A 16,941-nucleotide genomic window follows, 5' to 3' on the forward strand; every position below is an offset into this window, starting at 1 on the left:
AAGGCATCTGGGCCAAATTGGCTGTATGCATTTCACCATGAAATATCATTTATAGTTTTGAAACTCTTCAGTGAACCAACGTCTTGTGAATAGATATATACTGAACTCTGAGACAGAGAAGACCAACAGTCTCCTCCTGCACCATTTTCTTAAGCTCCACAAGAGTAGGAATCTTTGTTTTGTTCATTCATCATTCCCAAGGGTTTAGAACAGTACCTGGCACATAGTATATGGTCAATAAATGTGTTCCCTGATGAATGAGAATACAGTCTATACTAAAGAAGTTGAATAGTTTTTCTATAAAGGTTATTTGTTTATACAGCACTGTAGGAAGTATTTACAGTGTTACAATTTCTATAGTAACTTTTATAGCTAATGTATTCTGATTTGTATTGATAAAGATTTTTCAGCTAACCTCAAGGGTTATTGGATATATAAAGAGTTATATATAAAGGATTTATTGGATATATAAAGAGTTTTTAAATGGCAGAAGTTAAAATCTGTTAATTTTACTGCTTGTATAATTAAGGTTTTAAAAATATAAATGAATAGAAAGACCTTTATGTTTTTCATAACTTTATTTCATGTTCAAAAAATAAAAATGAAAATTCGTAGGAAACTCATTTGAAAAAGATTGTATTTATCAATACATTACTAGGAAGATCATCATTCTAATCATACCATGTTACATGTAGCATTTTATTTTTTTTTTAATTTTTTTTTTTTCAACGTTTATTTATTTTTGGGACAGAGAGAGACAGAGCATGAACGGGGGAGGGGCAGAGAGAGAGGGAGACACAGAATCGGAAACAGGCTCCAGGCTCTGAGCCATCAGCCCAGAGCCCGACGCGGGGCTCGAACTCCCGGACCGCGAGATCGTGACCTGGCTGAAGTCGGACGCTTAACCGACTGCGCCACCCAGGCGCCCCACATGTAGCATTTTAAAAAGCATTTATCAGTCTGTGTCAGGAGGGTTTTGGAACTCTAACCCATTTATTCATAAGTTCGGTGATGAGTTTAAAACTGCAGTATGTGTGGTGCTGAGCAGAACTAAATAGGGCAACATGTTCCCCATATATATACCACATTTGGGAGCTCAGAGGAACCAAAGGGGTCATCTCTGTTAATGTCTCTGCCCCACTCCCTTCCATACAAACCCACTTCATAAAGGACGAAACTAACGTCCAGAGAATATGGATGAATGGCCGGGAGCAAATGGTTAGCTGTTACTGTCTTAAGCTTGATCATCTCATATATTTTCTAGCTTCTTGTTACTTCATTATCATCATGTTAAAGCTAGAAGAAAATGAAGCAGATAATCACATTTTTCATAAATTTGAACTGTATTGTTTTATTGAAGACAACCATTGATGCATTTTGCATAACTTTAAATAAATTGCCCAGTCTGTGTGTGGAAGTAGCTTTATAAATTGTAGGCTTTCCCCCTGAATTTTTGTGATATGATTGTTTTTTTTTTCCTGAGTTATAATTGTAATGACTGTGCCTTGAATTTTATTTCAAATTTGAACTTTTTATAAGATGATATTTCTGTGCCATTTTTGTTATTCCTTAAAACTACCAGAGGTTTGCATTTATATTTGAGATAGATGTAGATTACTTCATACTTTTTCTGAACCCTTTTTACCAATTTTATTAGTCTGCTTGGGCAGCCATAACAAAATGGTACATATGTGTGGAGACAGAAATTGCTTGCTCTCCCTCCCTCTTCTCATAAGGCCACCACTCCTGTTGGATGAGGGCTGCTTATGACCTCGTTTAATCTTGCCTGCTTTCTAAAGCCCCACCAAATACAGTCACATTGGAGTTTAGGGCTTCAACATAAGAACTTTGGTGGTGTCATAGTTCAGTCCATAGCACTGACCAAGGCCTTATTTTTTAAAGCAAAATTTCCAGTAAGTTTTTTTGTTTGTTTATCCTGTTTAGAGTTTACTCCGCTTCTTTAATCTGCAGGTTTATGTCTTTCTATAAACTTGGGAACTTTTATTTTAGCTCAACTTGGGGACATTTTGTCAAGTTTTTCTTCAGGTATTTTCCAGCACTGTATTCTTTCTCCTTTTTTAGATTCCAGTGACATGACTGTTAAGCCATTTGGTTTTATTTCACAGGTCCCTGATATTTTGTCCATATTAAAAAATTTTTTTAAGTTTATTTATTTATTTTGAGAGAGAGAAAGAGAGAATGAGCAGGCGAAGGGTAGAGAGAGGGAGAAAGAGAATCCCGGGCAGGCTCTATGTTGTCAGCACAGAACCGGATGCAGGGCTTGAATCACGAACCATGTGATCATGACCTGAGCTGAAACCAAGAGCCGGATGCTTAACCAGCTGAGCCCTTGTCCGTATTTTGTAAATCTTTTTTTCTTCTCTGTTGTTTCAGATTGAATACTTTGTATTATTATATCAAGTTCTTTTCTTCTGTCATTTCTCTACTATTGAGTCCGGTTTCTATAAGAGTTGTGAATGGTCATTTGAACTGCCTACAGTCTTTGCTAGATAATTTCAACATCTCTCTTGTTATTAGTGTCATCTAGTTATTGGTGTCCTATGCTTTATTTTTAATTTGTTTGTGTTTATTAAAGTATTTTTCTTATATGTAGCATGTAGTTATATCTTGTTTTTAGATCTCATCTAAAAATCTCTGCCTTTTAGTTATGGTGTTTAATTCATATATACCACAAACCCACATACACGTAAATACATAAATACATACACATTGGTTGTGGTACTGATTCCAATATGGGGAGTGGGGCTTCCCACATAGCACCAAGCAATTCTCTGAACACCAGCAGAATATCTGAGAATTCAACTCAATTCTGACTCCGTCTACCTGTTGATAGCATCAGATTCCACAAGCTAAAGGGTTCAGTTCTGCAAGACTAACCCCCTTCACCTCCACTGTCCCTTTTAGATGTCACAAGCCTAGGCTGTTACCTGTGCTTCTGACTAGCTACACATTGGAGGTTCCCATGACCCCTTCTTTGGATTTCAGACACCAGTGACAAGTCTAGGTTGTTACTTATACTTCTGACCTACTGTCTATATGTCAGTGGTTCCCACAACCCCCTCTTTGGATTTGATTACTTTGCTAGAGTGGCTCACAAGTCTCAGAGAAACATTTTACTTACTAGGTCACCAGTTTATTGAAAAAGGATGCAACTCAGGAACAGCCTGATAGATGGAAATGTTGCATAGGGCAAGGTACAGGGAAAGGGCACAGAGCTTCTGTGTCCTCTGCAGGAGCACCACTTACCCTACATCTGCATATGTTCACCAACCTGGAAGTTCCTCTGACTGTCCTTTTGGGTTTTTATGGAGGCTTCATTACATAGGTGTGATTGATTGATTAAATCATTACCATCGGCAATTGATTCAACCTCCAGTCCCTCTCCCTTAAAAGTTACAACTCTAATCACAAGGCCGCATCCTTAGGTGCTTTCCCAAGTCAACCTCATTAACATAACAAGAGACACCTTAATCACTCTCAGGGTTAGGAAATTCCAAGGGTTTGGGGAGCTATGAGCCAGGAACTATGGATGAAAACCAAATTATATTTTGGTTACCTGAATGACCAAATAAACATTTCTTATAATCACAATAGCACAGGTACACAGTTGTAAAAAATGATACAGAAAGATCTCATGTGCACTTCCCTACTGTCACCCAGTGGTAACATCTTACAAAGCTCTAGTAAAATATCACAGTCAGGATATTGACATTGATGTAGTCAAGATGCATAATATTTCCATCACCACAAGGATCCTTCAGTTGCCCTTTATAGCCACACCTACTACCTTCCTTAACCACTGACAGCCATTAATCTATTCTCATTTTCTATAGTTTTGTTAATTAAAGAATGCTATATAAATGGAATCATACAATTTGTAAACTTTTTTTTTTTTACTACATATAAGTTCTTGTGATTTCCTTTTTATTGTTGAATAGTATTCCGTGGTATGGATATAGCATAGTGTTCAAGTATTCACCTGTTGAATTTGTTTGGATTAAGCTACTATAAACACCTGTGTACAAGTTTTTATGTGAACATATGTTTCCATTTCTCTAGGATAAATGCCCAGAAGAGCAGTGACTGTTTCATGTGGTAATTGCATGTTTAATTTTTAAAGAAAGTTGCAGTGTTTTTCACAGCAAGTCACAGTTTATATTCCTGTGCAAGCAACATATGCATGATCCAACTTCTCTGTATCCTCAACCAGAATTTAGTGATGTCACTATTTTCTATTCTAGTCATTCTGATAGATGTGTAGTGATAATCTCATTATGGTTTACTTTCTGTTTCCCTAATGGCTAATGATGTTAAACATATTTTCATATGCTTATTTGCCATCTGCATGTCTTCTTCATTCAAGTGTCTTTTCATGTCTTTTGCCCATTTTCTGATTGAAGTTTTTTTGCTGTTGAGTTTTCAGTTTTTATATATTCTAGTTACTAGTATTTAGTTGGGTATGTGGTTTGCAAATATCTTCTCTCAGCTGGTAGCTTTTATTTTCATCCTTTTACCAGAGCAAAAGGTTTAAATTTTAGTTTGATTTATCAGTTATTTCTTTCATGCATCAATCATATTTAAATGTCAAGTATAAGAACTCTTCACCTAATCCTAAATATTTTCTTCTGTTTTTTTTTTCTAAAAGTTTTACAGTTTTATGTTGCATATTTAAGTCTCTTTAAGTAATTTTGAGTTAATATTAGGTTTAAGACTCAAGTTGGGTCTTTTTTTTTTTTTTTTTTTTTTTTGCTTTTGCTTATTGTCCAGTGGCTCCAGCACCATTTGTTGAAGATTCTTTCTCTAAAGTCAGTTGGGCACATTGTTTATATGGGTCTCTTTCTGAATTCTCTATCCTGTTCCATTGATCTGTGTGTCTGTTTCTCTGCCAATACCACAGTCTTGATTACTGTAGCTATGTAATAGGTCTTGAAATCATGTAGACTTATTATTCCTGCCTTAATATTCTTTTATGAAATTCTTTTAGGTATTCTAATTCCTTTACCTATTCTTATATATTTTAGAATAATTTTCTCTGTATCTACAAAAGAATTTCTGGGATTTTGATAGGAACTGCATTAAAACTGTCTATCAGTTTGGGGAAGAGTTAACAGCTTTCCTATCCTGAGTCATCTAACCCATGAATACAGTATGTCTCTGTTTACTTAGATCTTCTGTGCTTTCTTTCTTTTTTTTTTTTTTTAAATTTTTTTTTTCAACGTTTTATTTATTTTTGGGACAGAGAGAGACAGAGCATGAACGGGGGAGGGGCAGAGAGAGAGGGAGACACAGAATCGGAAGCAGGCTCCAGGCTCTGAGCCATCAGCCCAGAGCCTGACGCGGGGCTCGAACTCACGGAGCGCGAGATCGTGACCTGGCTGAAGTCGGATGCTTAACCGACTGCGCCACCCAGGCGCCCCGTGATTTCTTTCATTAGCATTTTAGTTTTAGCATTCACGTCTGGTTTTGTTAGATTTGCACCTAAACACTTTAGTTTTTTACAATGACTGTAAATAATAATTTTCATGTCCTGTCTGATATACATAGAAACGCAATTAATTTTTTTGTGTTTATCTTGTGTCTTGTGACTTTGCAGAACTCATTTATACTAGGAATTTTTTTGTTGATTAACCAAGGAGATGAAAGACATGAACTCTGAAAATTGTAAAGTTCTGCTGAAAGAAATGAAATCAGACATAGATAGATGTAAAGACATTCTGTGTTCATGGAATGAACACAAGACTTAATATTGTTAAAAGTTCAATACTACCTAAAGTAAAACATTTATCATAAAATTCATATGGAGTGCTTGCTTTTACAGCACATATACTAAAATTCATATGGAATCTCAAGGGACCCAGAATAGCCAAAACAATACTGAAAAAAAAGGACAAAGTTGGAAGTCTCACACTTCCTGATTTCAGAACTTGTTACAAAGCAATAGTAATCAAAACACTGTGGCACTGGCCGTGGTACAGACATTTAGGCCAATGTAATAGGATAGAAAGCCTAGATAGAAACCTTCACGTGTGTGCTCAAATGATTTTTGAGTGCTAAATGATTTAAAAGTACTAAGACTATCAGGGGGGAATGGGCATTCTTTTCAGCAAATGGTGCTGGGAAAAACTAAATATCCACATGCAAAAGAAGAAAGTGGGACTCTTACACTGCCTCCAAAAGTTAACTCAAAATGTATCAAAATCCTAACTAAAATAAACTACAAAACTCTTGGAAAAACAAAATATAGGAGGAAAGGCTTCATGACATTGGATTTGGCAGTGATTTCTTGACACTAAAAGCATAGGCAGCAAAAGTAAAAATAGATACATTGGACTGCATCAAAGTTAAAAACTTGTGTGCATCAAAGCACATAATCAACAGAGTGAAAAGGCAATCTGTGAAATAGGAGAAAACATTTGAAAATCATATATCTGATAAGAGGTTAATATTCAGAAATATATAGAACTCCTACAACCTGTGCCTGGGTGGCTTGGTCTGTTGAGTGTTCAGCTGTTAATTTCGGCTTGGGTCATGGTCCCAGCGTCATGGGATCAGGCCCTGCACTGGGATCGGCGCTGAGCATGGAGCCTGCTTAGGATTCTGTCTCTCTCTCTCTTGCTGCCCCTCTCCCCAACTCGTGCATGCTCTCTCTCTCTCTCTCTCTCTCTCAAAAAAACAACAAGAACAACAACAAAAACCTACAACTTAACAACAGATAACCTAATTAAAATGGGCAAAGGACTTGAATAGATTAGACATTTCTCCAAAGAAGATACATAAATGACCAACAAGTATATGAAAAGATACTCACCATCACTAGTCATTAGGGAATTGCAGTTCAAAACCACAATGAGATATCAGCTTATACACATCAGGATACCTACTTAAAAAAGTGTTTTGGTGAGGATGTGGAGAAATTGGAATCCTTGTGCCTTGTTGCTGGAAATGTAAAATGGTACAGCTGCTATGGAAAACAGTATGATGGTTTCTCAAAAATTAACAATAGAATATGATCCAGCATATCCCATTTTTGGGTATATATCCAAAAGAATTGAAAGCAGGGTCTTGAAGAGATATTTGGACACTTATATTCATAATAGTATTATTCATGATGGCCAAAAGGTGAAGCAGCACAGTTGACCATTGACGGATGATTAGGTAAACAAAATATGGGATTTTATTTAGCCTTTAAAAGGAAATGAAATTCTGACGTATGCTACAACATGGATGAACCTTGAGGACATCATGCTAGGTAATGATTCCACTTACCTGATGTATCTAAGGTAGTCATTGGATCAGAAAGTGGAATGGTGGTTGCTAGGCATTGGAGAGACAATGAAATGGGGATTGTTGTTTAATGTGTATAGAGTTTCAGTTTTGCAAGATGAAAAGTTCTGGAGATTGGTTGTCCAACAACATAAATATACTTAACAATACTGAACTTTACACTTAAGAATGGTTAAAATGATAAATTTTATGTTACATGTATTTTACTCCAATTAAATTAGAAAAGAAGGAGGAGGAGGAGGAGGAGGAGGAGGAGGAGAAAGGGGAGGGGAAGGTGGGGGAGGAGGAGGAGGAGGATGAGGAGGAGGAGGACAACGACAACTGACATCATTGCCTTTTTCATAATCTTAGGGAAGAAGCAGTCTTTCATCATTAGATGTAATGTTACCTGTAGTTTTTTTGTGGATGCTCTTTATCAAACGGAGGAAATTCCTTTCTATTATTTTCCTTTTTTTTTTTTTTTTTTTTTGGCTATTGTATATCTATTCTGGAGGAATGTCTGTTGAGATCCTTTGCTTATTTTAGAAGTTATTTTTTATTGTTGTAAGCATTGTTTATTCTAGATAGAAGTCCCTTATTAAATGTATGATTTGCAAATATTTCTTCCCATTCTGTTTCATTCTGTTCCTCCCATTTCTTTTCATTTTTTGATGTTGTACTTTATATTTTTTAAGTTAGAATTTTCCTTTAAAGTTTATTTATTTTTGAGGGAGGGGGCAGGGCACAGAGAGTGGGGGAAGTGGAGAGACAATCCCAAGCAGGTTCTGTCAGTGCAGAGCCCAGAGTCTGATGTGGGTGGGGCTCGATCTCATGAACCGTGAGATCATGACCTGAGCTGGAACTGAGAGTTAGATGCTTAACTGACTGAGCCACCCAGGCACCCCTTGATGTTTTACTTTAAATCACAGAAGTCTTTAATTTTGATGAAGTCCAGTTTACCTTTTTCTTTTGCCACTGTGTGTCTTTTGCTGCTGTGTGTCTAAGAAGGCTTTGCTTGTTAACTCAGGGTCATTAAGATTTACTCCTATATTATATTGTAAGAGTTGTATAGTTTTAGTTCTTATATTGGTTTTGTGATCCATTTTGAGTTAATTTTTGTGTATAGGATGAGGAAGGAGTCCACCTTCATTTTTTTGCACGTAGATGTCCAGATGTCCCAGCCTTATGTGTTGAAAAAAACTATTTTTCCAGTGACTTGTCTTACACTCATACTGAAAACTAGGTAACCAAAAATGTAAAGCCTTACTTCTGGACTTTCAGTGTTATTCCATTGATTCTTGTACCATTCTAATACCAATGTCACCTGTTTTGATTATTATAGCTTTCTACCAAGTTGTGGTATCAGTATAGCTTTGTTCTTCCTTTTCAAGATTAGTCTGGCTGTTGCTGGTCCCATGTAATGAATGTTATGATCAGCTTGTTAGTTGCTTTAAAAAAAGTCAACTGGGATGTTCATGGGGATTTCCTTCAGTCTGTAGGTCAAAAGGAAAAGTTTTGCTATCTTAAAAATTTTAAGTCATCTGGATCATTAAGAAAGGATGTTCCATTTATTTAGGTCTTTGATTTCTTTCAAAAATATTTTGTAGTTTCAGGGTATAAATTTTGCACTTGCCATGCTGAAGTTATTCCTAACTATTTTCTTTTTTTGACAATACTGTAAATGAGTTTTCTAAATTTTGGTTTGGGGTTCATTTACAACGTATATAAGTGGACTTTATTTTTGTATATTGTTTTTGTCTTCAAGATTTTCTATATACAATATCATGTCATCTACAAACAAAGATACTTTTACCTTCCTTTCCAAGCTGGATGTCTTTTTTTCTTTCTTTCTTTTTCTTGCCTAATTACCCTACCTAGAATCATCACTACAGTGTTGGATAGAAGTTGAAAGAGTGAACAGTGTCTTGTTCCTAATCTTACTGTAAAAACATTTATTCTTTAATCACTGAGTGTGATGTTAACTAACTACTGTGGCTTATTGTAGATGATCTTTGTCAGGTTGAGGAAATTCAGTTCCTAGTTTGTTGAGAGTTTTTATCAGGAAAGGTGCAAGATTTTGTCAAATGTTTATTGTGTCTTTTTAAAAATTTTTTTATTATGAAATTTATTGTCAAATTGGTTTCCATACAACACCCAGTGCTCATCCCAACAGGTGCCCTCCTCAATACCCATCACCCACCCATCCCTCCCTCCCACCCTCCATAAACCCTCAGTTTATTCTCAGTTTTTAAGAGTCTCTTATGGTTTGGCTCCCTCCCTCTCTAACTTTTTTTCCTTCCCCTCCCCCATGGTCTTCTGTTAAGTTTCTCAGGATCCACATAGGAGTGAAAACATATGGAATCTGTCCTTCTCTGTATGACTTATTTCACTTAGCATAACATTCTCCAGTTCCATCCACGTTGCTACAAAAGGCCATATTTCATTCTTTCTCATTGCCACGTAGTATTCCATTGTGTATATAAACCACAATTTCTTTACCCATTCGTCAGTTGATGGACATTTAGGTTCTTTCCATAATTTGGCTATTGTTGAGAGTGCTGCTATAAACATTGGGGTACAAGTGCCCCTGTGCATCAGTACTCCTGTATCCCTTGGGTAAATTCCTAGCAGTGCTACTGCTGGGTCATAGGGTAGATCTATTTTTAATTTTTTGAGGAACCTCCACACTGTTTTCCAGAGCGGCTGCACCAGTTTGCATTCCCACCAACAGTGCAAGAGGGTTCCCATTTTTCCACATCCTCTCCAGCATCTACAGTCTCCTGTTTTGTTCATTTTAGCCACTCTGACCGGCGTGAGGTGATATCTGAGTGTGGTTTTGATTTGTATTTCCCTGGTGAGGAGCAACGTTGAACATCTTTTCATGTGGCTGTTGGCCATCTGGATGTCTTCTTTAGAGAAGTGTCTATTCATGTTTTCTGCCCATTTCTTCACTGCCCATTTCTTCTTTATAGATTTTGGATACTAGCCCTTTGTCTGATATGTCATTTGCAAATATCTTTTCCCATTCCATTGGTTGCCTTTAAGTTTTGTTGATTGTTTCCTTTGCTGTGCAGAAGCTTTTTATCTTCATGAACATCCCAATAGTTCATTTTTGCTTTTAATTCCCTTGCCTTTGGGGATGTGTCAAGTAAGAAATTGCTGCGGCTGAGGTCAGAGAGGTTTTTCCCTGCTTTCTCCTCTAGGGTTTTGATGGTTTCCTGTCTCACATTCACGTCCTGTATCCATTTTGAGTTTGTTAAAATTCTTTTGATCTTGTGTGTTATGTTCAGTTTCATCTATTTCAACCTTGCCTTCCTAGTATAAATGCCACTTAGTCATAGTGTATATCCTTTTTATCTGTTGCTGGATTTGGTTTAATATTTTGTTGAGAATTCTTGATTCTGTATTTATAAGAAATATTGATGTGCTGTTTCTATTCTTGTGGTAACTTTGGTCTTCTTCTTTTTTCTTAAGTGATATTGGCCTCACAGAGTGAGTTGGAAATTGTTCTTTTATTCTGTTTTTAATTTTTTGGAAGAGCTTTTGAGGAATTGGTATTTTTCTTCCTTAAATGGTGGAATTAACCAGTGATGTCATCTGTGCTTAAGTCTTTTATTTGTGGGAAATTTTTACATAAGTAATTCAATCTGGCTTATTCAGATTTTTTATTTCTTCATGAGTCACTTTTGCTGGTTTGTGTCTGTCTCTGTAGGAATTTTCCTATTTAACTTCTCTCTCTCTATCTCTCTTTTATTTTGTTATAAAATTGTTCATAGCATTCGTTTATAATCCTTTATATTTCTGTAAGGTTGGTAATACAAACTCTTTTATTCCTAATTTTAGTAATTTGAGTTGTATTTCATTTTTTACTTAGTGAAGCTACATGAAGGTTCTTGGTTTTTTGTTTTGTTTTGTTAGTCTTGTCAAAGAACCAACTTTTGGTTTTGTTGATTTTTCTCCATCCAATTTCTAGTCCTTATTAACATGTTCATGTAATGTTTCCCTCTGTTTGCTAATTTAGGTGTAGTTTACTCTTTTTTTTTTTTTAACCAGTGTCTTGTTGCAGAAGTAATGTATTTGAGCTTATTCTTTATATCTATCAGTGTTTACAGCTGTAAGTATCTTTCTTTTTTTTTTTTTTATTTAAATTTTTTTTTTCAACGTTTATTTATTTTTGGGACAGAGAGAGACAGAGCATGAACGGGGGAGGGGCAGAGAGAGAGGGAGACACAGAATCGGAAACAGGCTTCAGGCTCTGAGCCATCAGCCCAGAGCCTGACGCGGGGCTCGAACTCACGGACCACGAGATCGTGACCTGGCTGAAGTCGGACGCTTAACCGACTGTGCCACCCAGGCGCCCCTGTAAGTATCTTTCTAAGCACAGCTTTAGCTGCATTGGATAAGTTTGGTATTTTGTGTTTTCATTTTTATTAGTCTCATATTTTCTCATTTTCTTTGTGAGTTCTTTGATGAACTGGTTATTTCAGATTTTGTTAATTTCCATTTAATTGTGAATTTTTCTTATTCTGTTAATGACATCTAATTTAACTCTGTTGTGAGATATCATACTTTGTATTATTTCAGATCTTTTGAATTTTTGAGGCTGGTTTTATGGTCTGCTTAGTAGTGCCATCCTGGAGAGAGTTCCATGTGCACTTGAGAAGAAGGTGTATTCTCTTGTAGGGGTTAGTGTTTCTGTAGAGGTCTGTTAGGTCTAGTTGGTTTACAGCACTGTTCTAGTCTTATCTTTTGTTGGTCTTCTGCCTGGTTGTTCTGTCCATTGTTGAATATGGGGAATTGAGGTCTGCCAGTATTGTTGAATTGCCTGGTGTTTACTTTGTTTTGTCAGTTTTTGCTTCCTGTAATTTTTGGCTCTCTTATGAGGTTATATTTTCATGATGGATTGACTGTCTTATAATAAATCTCCCTCTTTATCTCTAGTATAATTTTCTTAAGTGTGTTTTGTCTGATATTGGTATGGTTTTTCCAGCTTTCTTATGGTTACCTTTTTTTGCAATATTTATCTTTTTCCTTCTTTTAACTTTAATCCTATTTGTAATTTTCAGTGTAAAATGTGTCTTCTCTAGACATTGTAGACTTGCATTTTATGTTTTTATCCACTGTGACAACTCCTTTTGATTGGATTGTTAATATTTATTGCTGTTAATACGGTTTGATTTGTCAGTCATTTCACTTTTTGTTTTCTATATATCTTGTGCTTTTTCTCTCTGTTTCTCCTTTACTGGCTTCTTTTGCATTAATTGAATTTTTAAAGTTGTCTTCTTAGTGTTTGCTCCAGGGTTTAGGGTATATATTTTTAAAAACAAAATCTAACTTCAGATTCATCATATTAATTTAATTCCAGATATATCCAGTAAGATATAAAATCATGCCTCTTATGTAAGTCTTCCCTCTTTGCCTTTCTTGCTAATGTTGTTACCATGTTACATCTATATATGTTACAAATCCAATAATACATTGTTGCAGTTATTAATTTCTCTTTTAAAAAATTTTTTTAATGTTTATTTCTGAGAGAGAAAGAGAGACAGAGCGTGAGCAGGGGAGGGGCAGAGGGAGGGGGAGACACAGAATCCAAAGCAGGCTCCAGTGAGCTGTCAGCACAGAGCCCAACATGGGGCTTGAACTCATGAACCACAACATCATGGCCTGAGCTCAAGTCAGACACTTAACCAACTGAACCACCCAGGCGCCCCTAATTTCTCTTTTAAAGAAGTAAAAGAAAGGAGAGAACTTACAGAGTTTGTTGTTTTAAAGTTATTTAGCATTTCTTGTTCTTACTTATTTCTATGGATTTGAGCTGCCATCGACATCACTTCCTTTTGCCAGTACAGTTTTGTGCCCACTCACCTCTTTTGTTTGTTTTTGTCAGATATATCACATTTTTTTGTGTTATCATTTCAACAATACAATATGTGCATGTTTTTATGTAATTCCTTTTAAAATCATTTAACAGATGAACGGACAGGAGATACATGTATGTAAACTGGCTTTTATTTTTATATAATTAGTTTTTCTGGCATTCTTTTTTTTTTCATGTGGTTTCTGGTTATTGTTTGGTGTTAACTTGTTTTTAGCCTGAATAACTTCTCTTTGCATTTCTTTTATGGGGTATCTGCCCACATCGCATTCTGTCAGTTTTTGTCATTCTTGGTATCTTCTTGTTATCTTCATTTTACACTTCATTATTGAAGATAGGTGTGCTGGAATAATATTCTTGGTTGAAATTCCTTTCCTTTCAGTTCTCCAAGTATGCCCCCCTCAGTCTTCTGGCTTCCATGGTTTCTGATGAGAAGTCACCTAGTAATCTTTTCAGGGTCTTGTTGTATATAACTAGTTATTTGTCCCTTGCTGCTTTCAAGGTTTTCAAGGTTTTCTCTTTGTCTTTCAGCATGTTGATTTGATGTGTTTGGGTGTGGATTCTTTTGCTTTTATCCTACTAGGTTTAATTTAGCTTCTTGGATGTGGAGATTAATGCTTTTATCAAATTTGAGAGTTTTCAGCCATTATTTCTTTGAATATTTTTTATCTTCCTTTCTTTTCTTTCTCCTGTACTCACATTATGGATATAGTAGTGTACTTAATCATGTTCCATGTTTCTCTAAGGCTCCATTTAGTTTTCTTTATTGTTTTTGATCTCTGTTCTTTAGATTGCATAATCTTTTAGGATCTGTCTACATGTTTACTGACTCTTTCCTCTGCTAGCTCAAATCTGTTGAATGTCTGTAATGAATTTTTCATTTCAGTTGTGCTTTTCAATTCCACATTTTCCATGTTCATTTTTTTTTTTTTTTTACAATTTCTATCTCTTTATTGCTTTCATCAATTGGATAAGATAATGTCATCATATCTTCCTTTGCCTCTTTAAGTATGGCTTCCTTTACTTCTGTGAACATATTTATAATAGTTACTTTGAAGCCTTTGTGTACTAAAGATGATTTGTGGGCACGCTCAAGGGACTTTTCTGTTAACTGCCTTTTTTTCCTCTTTGGGTTATACTTTCCTCTTTCTCTGCAGGTCTTGTAATTTTTTTACTTAATGCTGTATATATTTTTTTAATTTTTTTTAATGTTTATTTATTTTTGAGACAGAGAGAGACAGAGCATGAATGGGGGAGGGGCAGAGAGAGAGGGAGACACAGAATTGGAAGCAGGCTCCAGGCTCTGAGCCATCAGCCCAGAGCCTGACACGGGGCTCGAACTCACGAACCGTGAGATCGTGACCTGAGCTGAAGTCGGACGCTCAACCAACTGAGCCACCCAGGCACCCCAATGCTGTATATTTTAGATAATACTTTTTAGCATCTCTGAATTAAATTTTTCTACAGCCCTCCCCCCCCCCCCCCACCTCCTGGGGGTTGTTCTTTGTTTAGTAACTTGTAAAAGTTACAGTAAAACTTACAGATTTTTACAGTAAAATCGGTTTTCCTCACAATATATAGTTTGATTTTGCTTTTCAGAGAGGTGAGCCTTGGGCTTGCATTCTCTCAAGTTGAGATGACTGTTTATAGCAGTGTTCTTTTTGACTGTGCCTTTCCCTGATATGTTAAGTTTTCATGTCTCTGTTGATTTCACACTGAGTTTTTAGTTCCATTAACTGCTGGCTGATTGCTCTGCTATTTTGGACAGTTTCATAGTGCATTGTTCCATGGTCTGATCCAAGTAAATTCAGATCCCTTTGCTGCAGTTGTTTTCTTTAAAAAAGAAAAAAAAATTAATGTTGATTTTTGAGAGAGCGGGGGGGGGGGGGGGGACATAGAATCTAAAGCAGACTCCAGGACCTGAGCTGTCAGCACAGAGCCTGATGTGGGGCTTGAACTCCTGAGCCTCAAGATCATGACCTGAGCTCAAGTCACAATGCTTCACCACCTGAGCCATCCCAGTGCCCCTGCTGCTCTTGTTTTCAAGACCAGTATTTGAGGTTTCTTTCATCCTCTGGAGGACCTTCTTAGTTGTCTCTGCCCCTGCTTTTCTGTGGTACACTTTTAGTTGTTTTGTGATTTTGCTTGTTGCTCTCTTGGAGCTACCAGTCTCCTCATAAAATGTCATCGTTTTTGCCAGCACCATTAGCCTTGAATTTCTACGTATTCTATTATAGTTAATGTTTGTTTCCTTGGAGATAACAGAGGAGCTCTCTTCTCTTGGCCTGCCTTTCCACCTTTGCAAAATCAAAGCTTACTCTCTAGAGCTGGGGGCAGGTAAGGTGACCCACATCTTTTGAAGTGACACACCTGCTTTATGAGCAGTACATTGGTAGGGCAGTAGCCTGTGGCTTTCTTGTTTTGCCTTTCTTGGTGTGGAACTTCTACCCTATTAGTCTGTGGGGCCAAGCAAAGTTGGGACCACATTACACTCAGTCTGCCATGCCTGGAGTAGAGCTTCTGCTTTGCCAGTGGGCATTGTGCAGGAGAGAGCCCAGACCTACTTCTAATCACGTTTGCCTGGAACATGGCTTCTACAATATGGAGATGGTGGAGTAGGATGTGTAATGCTTGGGGCCTGCCTCTCTCCTGGAGATACCATTCTGTGCTGTTGGGAGCTGGGGAGAAATAGAGCCATTTTCTCTTGGCTGCACCCTCCCAGAGTAGAGCTTCTGTCAGCCTGAGGATGGACTGGGTTGTGGTTCAGATGCCACAGATCCCCAGTGTTCTTACCAAGGTGTAGTCAGTTTTCTTGAATAAATGTTTCTCTATTTGCTCTACGCCCCTAGGATAGTTTCTGATACTTCAGGAATTAAGGGTGCCATTTTACTTTTTATTTTCTGTTCTACTGTTTTGTTACCTCTCCCCATCTCTCTCTCCCCATCTCTCTTACTTCTCTTTTTCTTACCATCATGTGGGCTAGTTGAACACTTTTAAGAATTTCTTTTTATTTTATGTATGGTGTTAGCAAGTGTATCTCTTTGTGTAGCTTTTTTAGTGCTTGCTTATCTTTGGAAGTTTGATATATTTCTTATACCTTACATCTCTTTAACGTTGGGAACATTTCAAAGACAGTTGTAACAATACTTTGACTTCATTTTCTACCAATTTTTATATGTGTGTCATTTTTAATTGACTGTTCTCCTCATTATAGATTATGTGTTTTATTCCATCTTTGCATATCTGGTATAAATCATTTCTACTGCATGCCAGAGTGCAGCGATTGCCTCAGGGTAAAGCACATCTATGATTGAGTTGCTAAGTTAACTAGTCAGTGTTTTTAATGGAATATAATTTTTATTTGAAAGAATTACTGGCAAATTCTAGTTATTCTGACTTGGAGATTTGTCAGACATTTTCTCTAAATTGAATGAATGAGCCAGTTTTTCTTTTCAAGGAAAGCAAGTAACAGTTTTTGTTGCCAATGAAAAAATTTGACATCTCTAAGCAAAAATTAGAATTTTGGAAAACTTGTATCCATCACTGTGAGCTTGGTAACTTTTCAGTAGTTAAAGATGATGGTTGTTATATTAATGAGTTATTTTTTTTCATGTTGCATAACGGATTGTGTCAGTATTGAAAGAGTTGTATAACTCAATGAACCAATAATTTCTAAATGGCCAAGGGTGTGATGTTATAGAGTCATACATGATTAAGAGAGAAAATCAAAGTAAAAGATGGGCCAGTTGATTTTAATGGAGTATTAAACATTTATTAAT

General features: G+C 36.5%; 1 protein-coding gene across 15 annotated transcripts in view; it reads left to right on the top strand.

Annotated features, from left to right (window-relative positions):
* Positions 1–16,941, top strand: part of MARCHF8 (membrane associated ring-CH-type finger 8) — a 127,144-nt gene that overhangs the window by 81,629 nt on the left and 28,574 nt on the right. The window lies entirely within an intron of this gene.

This window comes from Puma concolor, chromosome D2 (assembly GCF_028749965.1).
Source record: "Puma concolor isolate L17-30 chromosome D2, mPumCon1.1.hap2, whole genome shotgun sequence".
NCBI lineage: Eukaryota > Metazoa > Chordata > Mammalia > Carnivora > Felidae > Puma > Puma concolor.